Source organism: Heliangelus exortis, chromosome 5, assembly GCF_036169615.1.
Source record: "Heliangelus exortis chromosome 5, bHelExo1.hap1, whole genome shotgun sequence".
Lineage (NCBI taxonomy): Eukaryota > Metazoa > Chordata > Aves > Apodiformes > Trochilidae > Heliangelus > Heliangelus exortis.
In genome coordinates, this window is record NC_092426.1 from 29,134,597 (window position 1) to 29,142,996 (window position 8,400).

The 8,400-nt window shown below is 36.8% G+C and overlaps 1 long non-coding RNA gene across 1 annotated transcript; it reads right to left on the reverse strand.

Moving 5' to 3' along the window:
- Positions 1–3,696: 3,696 nt before the first annotated feature.
- Positions 3,697–5,324, reverse strand: LOC139796711 (uncharacterized). The gene is made up of 2 exons (XR_011726113.1): positions 4,836–5,324; positions 3,697–4,064 (listed from the first exon to the last, which is right to left on the reverse strand). It is a non-coding gene; the product is annotated as an uncharacterized lncRNA (long non-coding RNA).
- Positions 5,325–8,400: the final 3,076 nt, after the last annotated feature.

An 8,400-nucleotide genomic window follows, 5' to 3' on the forward strand; every position in this document is an offset into this window, starting at 1 on the left:
CCATCTTGAAGATCCCTCAGACACTGCTATCAATACCCAAGGTTACAGTAAGTTTCACATCTTGTGATAAATAATGTCTCTGCTTTATGGGAAAGGATAATTGCTTATAGAAACACTGTAATCTTAGGTTACAAACAGTAAAATAAAAATCAGCTATTTGAGTCCAAATATTGAGCAAATTTTAACAATGTTTTTATTTACTGAAAATCCCTCCGTAGGTACTTTTGGGAAAATGCTGTAGTTGATTAAACAGAAAAGCCATTCAAATGCATAAAGGGCTGAACTGCATCATTTTGATCTAAATCCCAAACAAGTACCAGTGCATTCTTGTGCTGTCCTGACATAACACCAGTAATTGAAATTCAAGGTTTGTAGTCTGGACTCTTTTCCAGATCTGCAGTAAGGCCAAGAGGTTTGAACAGAGATAGAGTCCTGACTTGACCTTTTTCCCTCTGCCTTACCACATTCTACTCATTACTCTGTTTCAATCTGCTGTGACAGTATTCTACCATCAGCTTTCAAATATCTGAACATTACACATAAAACTGTGTAAGTTCAAATAAAATTAATCTCCAGTGTGGCACTTTATTTTTATTGTATCTGTTGCCTGCAGAGAAAAATAATGTTTGAGCTCTTCATAAAGTCAAAGAAAAGCATCAAAATTTCTTCTCTAAGATTTGGCAGTTTTAGGGTTAACGTTCGCAGGAGAAGATTTAAAATCTCTGCTGATTTGGCTGGTAAAGGATTACAACACAGTTTTTTCCCAGAAATACTGTAGATTGTTCATGTTCTTTTGGCTTTTCTAGGGCATGGTTGGGGACTACTAAACCTGTTGTTTCTTACAGGATATTGAATTTTGTTAAATTATGGCTTCACCAAAGGCTTTGGAGATATTTTTAGGAGAAGCAAAATGAAAAGAGGTTATTAAAAGGGCAACTAGCAGATGATTTGGCAGCATCATACATGCAGCATAAATGCCGTCTTCTTCCAACATCACATTTTGCTGTTCATGTTTCCCTAACCTAAATATGTCTGATATTTACCACTGATTCAGTTAATGTCACAGAAAGGAAAGGACAAGAAATGAAAGGAAAGGGGAAATCAGAGCAATATTTGTTGTAACAGTCACGTTTCCTTATATAAGCACTTACTAAAAATTTGATTGGAAACAACATGTATACGTCCTGAGCAGATGTTATAGGAGTTACATATTTAAACTGTTGTGATTTTATAAATAAAACCAAGATTTTCTATGGTTATTCATCAAGTGATATCTGCACGTAGCTGAAATACTCTTTGTGTCTACATTTTTTATGTTATATCTAAGATAGGATTGTGATAATATAGATGCAATTATAAGTAAAGAGCTTACAAAAAATTAGAAGAAACAGACTTCTGTCTGTAACATTGATGGGTGATGATGGTTATGGAGAAGCTGGAAAAATATGTTGATGTCTAGCACATATTATCAGATTCTTGGGAAATAAACTAAGGAATATAACTCCTTTTTCCTTTCGTTCTTTTCAGATGAATAAGCACAGGAGAAAAAACCTAAGATTAGATACTGTATCGTAATTATTTAGAGGCCTAGAGATTTTGTGATATTCATGTAGATTGTCTGATTTTCATTAAAAATCTAAATTGTAGTGATGTTTTGTTTGGTAAACAGAACAGGAATATGTTCTGACAGCACCTGAAGTATTTCCAGTAATTCAAATTCCTCCTGGTGCTTTGGGTGAAAGAACACCATCAGCCAGAGTCCCCATTGCTCTGAGCCTTCAGTAACATTAACTGTGGATAACAGTAAATTACAACAGAGTTTTCTAGTGATTTAGAATGTCAAGAGAGAACCTCTCTGATGGTGATCCTCTTAGCACTTCATGTGGCCATTGTTCAGATGCAGATAAGAGACTGAAAAAAAAAAAAAGGAAAAAAAAAAAAAAAAAGGATTCTAATGCTATCTGGCAGATTTTTTTTTCATTTGGTGAAATTTCAGACTCTCTTGTTTAAGAGGATGTAGGATAAGCTATGGTAAAAATCACGTTAAAACCTTGTCAAAGTTTTAGCTGCTATGAGCTTTTCAATGGTATCAATTAACTTAAATGCTAAGATCTGTAATGGGTGTTTTGTCTTTTATCATGTAAATTGATGGATACAGAAAATTGAATTTGAAAGTAATCAGGTAAATTAAAGAGCTGGTTTATAGTACAAAATAGGAATTAGACAGAAACTACGAGAAAATATGTCCAACTAATTGTTTCCTAGCAAAGATTTATCTGCCAAAGTTCTGGATGAGCACATTTCCAGAGATCTAAGTGCTATTTCAATAGAGCAAAGTATGTCTTAACTCCTCTTCCCGCACTGACATTTCATTTTATTTCCTATCACTAATATCTCTAAGCCTTTTAAGAGCAAATAATGGGCCTAAACAAAGGCTTTTAATATTATTTACCATAAGGAGAGAAAAACCTTCATTACATTCTTGTGTTTTCAAATTTGAAAAGAATGGATGTTTTCAGTGCCATGCTAAAAATTCAGGTGCTCCCAGTATGAGATAATTTAGGGTTGATTAGGAAAGCAGTCAAAAAACCAATAAGGGAGAGTCAAAGCTGAGAAAAGTGATATTTATTATGGCTACTCCAAATGGTAGATTTGTTGTTGTCAAGAGCTATTCTAAAATGCCTTTTATATATTTGTTAGTAACTGACCGCTTAGTTTAATGTTCAGAATTTCCCCTGTAAAAAATTATATCATTCAATTATCTGTAAGAAAGGAAAGTAAAAGACTCCACGTTCCTAAAGATCCTAGTGACAAAATAATTTGGGAAAGAAAATCCATATTTATATACCTTGATGATATACAACAATGAACCTCCTATTATTCCTGTTTTGGTTGGGGTTTTTTTGGGGGGGAGGGTTGCGGGGCTGCTGTTGTTTTTGGGATTTTTGGGGTTTTTTTATTAAGAGGACTTTTTTTTATGAGCAGGAAAGACAGTAAATGTTTATAATTATTTTTTGCTCCATTGTTTCTTTTTATAACCTGTATGATGATAAACCTGGATCCCCATTCATTCCTAATACCTTGAAATTCCAGATGAATCTTCTAACTGCAGCATCAGACAATTCCAACTAACTTTGCTGGAAATGGCATCTGGACATCTTGTGCAGCTGTCTAACCATGGAGAGGGCCAGGATTTTCAGGAGTGACTGATCATTCTGCTACCCAGTTGGAACCTCTTTGTGTATCAGACAGTGAGTAGAGATCTATCTTAAAAATCAGTATCTAAATGTGTCTGAAATATCATACTTTAACATTTTGGGAAAAACATAGCTTGCCATTTGGGACAAGGAGTGAGGTGCCAGGCAATGATAAAGCTGGTGTTGTCTTATATTTATTCCATATGAGTGTCTGGTTTCCACTCTAAAAATACTTGAAAATAGAATTGTCTGTGGTTCTGGGAACATGTGAGCAATTTTTTCAGGAACAGTGTTGAATTGTGCTCCGCATTTCATAGAATATTTGCACAAAATGTTTCAGAAAATGTATGAACTTCGGCTCACTTCTCCCAAGCCACTCTAATTGACAACACATGCCAAACAATCCTTCTGTGTAATGTGAAAAAAACCAGTGGTCCTACCAGATGTTTAGTAGGTAGGAAACATGTAGGCAGAAAAACAATAACAACAGCAAAAAACCTCTAGTAACTGCTGGGCTTTACAGTCAAAATTTCTATTCAAATACAGTATGCCAGCTAGGGCAAACAAATCTATAGGAAAGGCATAGGCTATTTCACACAGAGGCCACACTTTCAATTCACAGAAGAAAATTTAATTTCAGAAAACAAAATCTGAGGTATTAATGATTTAGGAATGGATTCAGGAATTACATCCTGCAGCAAGAGACTCACACCTGTGCTAGAGCACTAGACTAGGAAATGTCTACCGCTTAGGTGAAAGGCAGATTAGCATTTTAGGTGCTTTTCACACACAGTTGTTCAGCAGTTGTGGCGAAAATCTCTTTTGTTCCACATCCTTTATCTTCTTTGTTAGACCGTGTTTTCCAACCTGCAAGGAAAATTTCAGTATTTTTAAGGAAAAATAACAATCTGTGGTAGCAAGTCAGCAACCCACAAGTGTTTCTGATCAGCAGCAAGCTATATTTCATGTTTAGATGTTCCTAATCTTTCAAGTATGTAAACTTATACAGGACATAATATGCTGAGACACTGATGTATTTTCCAAAGCAGATCTAGAAAAGAACTTTCTGGTTATTAATAAGCATAGATGCTAGGAGTAAATGTGTGATGCTATTACACCATTATTGGCATAGGTTCTTAACCAGCTTAACTGGGAAAATGAGCACAAGTTCAGTTTTACAAAAACAGTTCTGGAAAGCTCAAAAGAACACAGAAAACTAAATATGGCAAATGAAGACACTTGTGCCAGTATCTGTAACACTGTTCTCCATTCTGCAGTAGAGAATGGTGATGTTCTTTTCCACATGACCTAAAAGCTTATGATTATTAATGAGATAGAGATTATGGCCTTTAGTGTGCTTTCATTGTAAAATCAGTGGGTACTGAGGGTGCAGATGTGTCCTTGAGGAGTGCTTCTAGGAAGTGTCACGTAGAAGATCCCTTATGTGCAGGGCCTGCTTTTCTTTCACCATTGTTTTGTGCAACAGCTTTTGTTTATTACTAAATATACAGCCCAACTCAAGCAGATTTTAGAAAAGGATATAGCTGTATCTCCACTTTTCAGCCCCCAAAAAAGTATTTGTTTTTTTTCTTCTAGTTTAGAGGACTAATCAGACTCATCATTTGCAGGGATACTTACTGTGCAATACCTTGATTTGACTGTCCTTTTCTGGCATCTTCTCAATTGATGAGGAAAGGAATCCTGAGAATCTGCTGCTAGAAATTATTTGGTGTCAAGGCAGTTGAAGGAGGCATGAGAAAGTAACAGAGGGAGAAAAGAAAGAGGGTGGAATCTGACACAGCACTGTGGAGGAAGATTCTAAAATTCATTAGAGTCCTGTGCCACCCCCAGTTACAAGCAGTAGCCCCTACTACGGGTAGGAGGCCTTGGGGAAGCTTTACTAAATACTTAAGGAATTTGCTGACCTTCATATTTAGAAAAATCTTGAGGGAGGGCAAGATGAAGGTGGTTCAGCAGAATTGCAGCTCTTTATTATATTACAACAGTTGTTGCTGTCAGACCAAAACCATTTCCATTCCTCTTATTCCCACTTTGAGCCTGAATCTGGTCTTTTGAGCTGGCCAAAGCAGTGCTTAGATCAGTCAGCTTTTAGTAGGGGTCAGCTGTGTGAAGTACATAGTCTGAAAAGTTCACAAAAAGAATTTCTGCCTTTATTTATTATAATGATCTACCGGCTTGACTAATTAATTTTTATGAAGAAAATCTTCTCTTGCATTACACCATAAAATCACCATTAAAATGTCCTCATCTTCAAGCACTACACCATATATCTTGCAAAAATATTCTCCATGAGTATGAATAAAGGCTTTAAACATGTCAGTCCTTATTAATATCACAGCATTAGAAATGAGAGACAAAAGTGAGGAGGGCAAAATCGTTGTTGCTTTATTTAGAAATGAAGTACATGAGGAAAAAAAATGTCTCACCAGTTACTAGGCACATGGCGATGTCACATTCCACAAAGATTTTGGTGCAAAGGATATAACACTCCATATCTGTTATTTTTTATAACACTTAACACTAACTGGAGCAGAAGGAAAATACAGTAGGTTTTTTTCACTGCTGTTGCTAAATATAGGAATCCTATGGAGCCTGTAGGTAAATTGTTGTTATCTAAGGGAATGTTCATTGTCAAATCTGCATGAGAAGACAAGGACATCATACACTATTGAGATGCCTGATAGTTGTTCAAAAAGGTTTAGTAAAGTCTGACCTGAGTCCATTCTTAAGACACATTCTCTTCTTCAGTGTGTTCAAGCCAAATCACTGCCTGCTTCTCCAGCTTTGTGACAAAAGACTTAGTAGCAGAGTGCTACCTGTATGCACACTGTGCCCTAACAAATCCTCCCTTCTCCTAAAATGAAATTTCAGTGTTCAGGGAAGAAAAAAAGAGCAGTGTAGACCAATGCTCACCACAGACTGGATGACTGGGGACCAGAGCTGCAGAAGCAGAGAGTCTCCCTGCCATGGGGGGCAGCCAGTGACAAAGGAATCTCAGTGCACTGAACTGTTGCATACACAATGCTGTGTAATCTTACATGACATAACTCAGAGGACAGGGTATGTTACTGATTTAAATTATAAGCACCTGCTGGTACATGACACTGCTAAAAAGACAGGCAATTCCTTCCCCAAATTGTATACCTGCACCTATCATCTGCACTTCTGTACTCAAATGCCTGTTAGTTTTTGTATAAGAAATATGATGATTTTTGTTAAGTTTTTTGCATTCCTTGTTTCACTTTGCCAGTTTTATCCCTGCATGATTTTTAATAGAAAATTTGATGGAGAACAACAGCTGTCTACAGACTAACATAGTGATGTGGACTGTGCTGAGTGGTGCAGCAGGGAGAATAAGACACTGTAAGCTGAAGCACAAAAGGGAACACTATAAAAAGTTAAAGTTCAGTCTCTGACCAGTGAAAGAGAAGAAGGAAGCTATGATTCCTAAGTTGCCATGTTAGTCTTGTGGATCTAGTTTTTTGATGTAATCAATAAATACTCAAGGACAAACTGCATCTTACCCTGAGCCAAACTGTATAAACACTTATACAAATGTTTAATATTACATGGATGCTCTTGACATTTTTAGAATTTTGACAAATACGTATGTTTGTTTTCCCATTTCTCCATCAGAAACTGGGCAGAAACTTTGAATTGGTGGCCTCCTGGCAACAGTTCTGAGACTATACATACTGGGATTTAAATATCCCAAGAAAAAAAGTTTCTCAGCCCTCAAAAGAATTGTGTAAGAATTTCTCATTTCAGGATGCCTCCAAGGACTGACATTACCAGGTTTTGTTTTCTCCAGCTGCATACAGTCCTGTGTGGGTGATGGTGGGCTCAGCCCTTCATGCAATGCAGGGGGAGAGAGTGCTCACATTACTCTGCCACAAATGTGTTGTATCCTCAAGCCTTGTTGAAACGGGGGAATGTGGTAACTGAAGCTCCTCACAGCTAAAGCTGACTGCCATGCAAACTGCTGGTGATGAACTTCAGTTTCTTCATACATGCTGAAGCCTTAATGAGGATTCTGATTGTTCCTATAGGCATCTGAGAAACATTTTTCATGCTGGAATTCTGGGGGAAGCTGCTGGGAAAGAAGTTGCCCAACTCCTCCCAACATTTGAAATGCCATGTTGGATCAACCTTTCCTCTTGAGCAGGGAGGTGATAGTACATCTTGTACAGCAAAGGCTATGCTGCTTTGGGCATGATTAGTGTCAGTTAATTTACTGATTTGGAGAGGGAGAAGAATGGTAACATTGTAAAAGCTGAGCTGTAAGAATGAGAAAAATGAGTCCTGTTTTTATCTCTGAATGCTATTTTAAATTGCTTTCTTCCATTCATATATTAAGAAAGTGGTAATTTTAATTTGTAGATGTCCCAGCACTTCAAACACTGCTTTTTTTTAAATGAGGCTTTTTTGGTCTTTGCTTAAAGAGTGCTACTGGCTTTGTTCAGCCAATCCCCATTTCGCCAAAAATTTGAAAGTTTTTTCCTCTACATTTTAAGGGAACCATGAAAAAAAACAATCTAAACTTGATCTTTGTCTTAACCTCTCCGAGAAGAGAAAAAATCATGCAAAAAACATAGCACTTGGGGTTGTTTGATTATAAAGTGGAATTCATACTGTACCTTGCTCCATGTTTTTTTGCATAGAGAAGTTACATAAGGGCTTAAAATGCTGGTTTATATAAAAACATTGGATATACAAGGATCTCATGTCTAAGCTAAAGCAATTATCTAGGATCATTCTGTAGGGTGTGGAAAGTAGCATGCAATGAGCCATTCATACCACTTCAAATGTGTTTAAGACTTGCAGAATAAATCATCCTCCTGTTTCCCTTAATCAGGAGTGTGAATGATTAGTTTAGAAAGGACAGTTAATTTTTAGCAACTAAAATTGTATACTATAGAAAAAAGTGGATGTCCAGTTTTTCTTCAGTCATAAAAACTTGGAAGAGCAAAGTGATCAAGTTTGTGAGGTTTCTGTCCCCTTTGGTATAAGTCCTTCCTTGCTGTTCTGCCTGTGATACTGTTTCTGCTTGCTTGGCTGGGGTTTCTTCAGTTTGTCTGTGAATTCTTGGCTGCATGTGAATATGGGTAGGCATTAGGTCTCATATGGACACAACCCAGTACTAAAATCAGAAGGATTACTTCTAATCAGAGATTTCAGATCC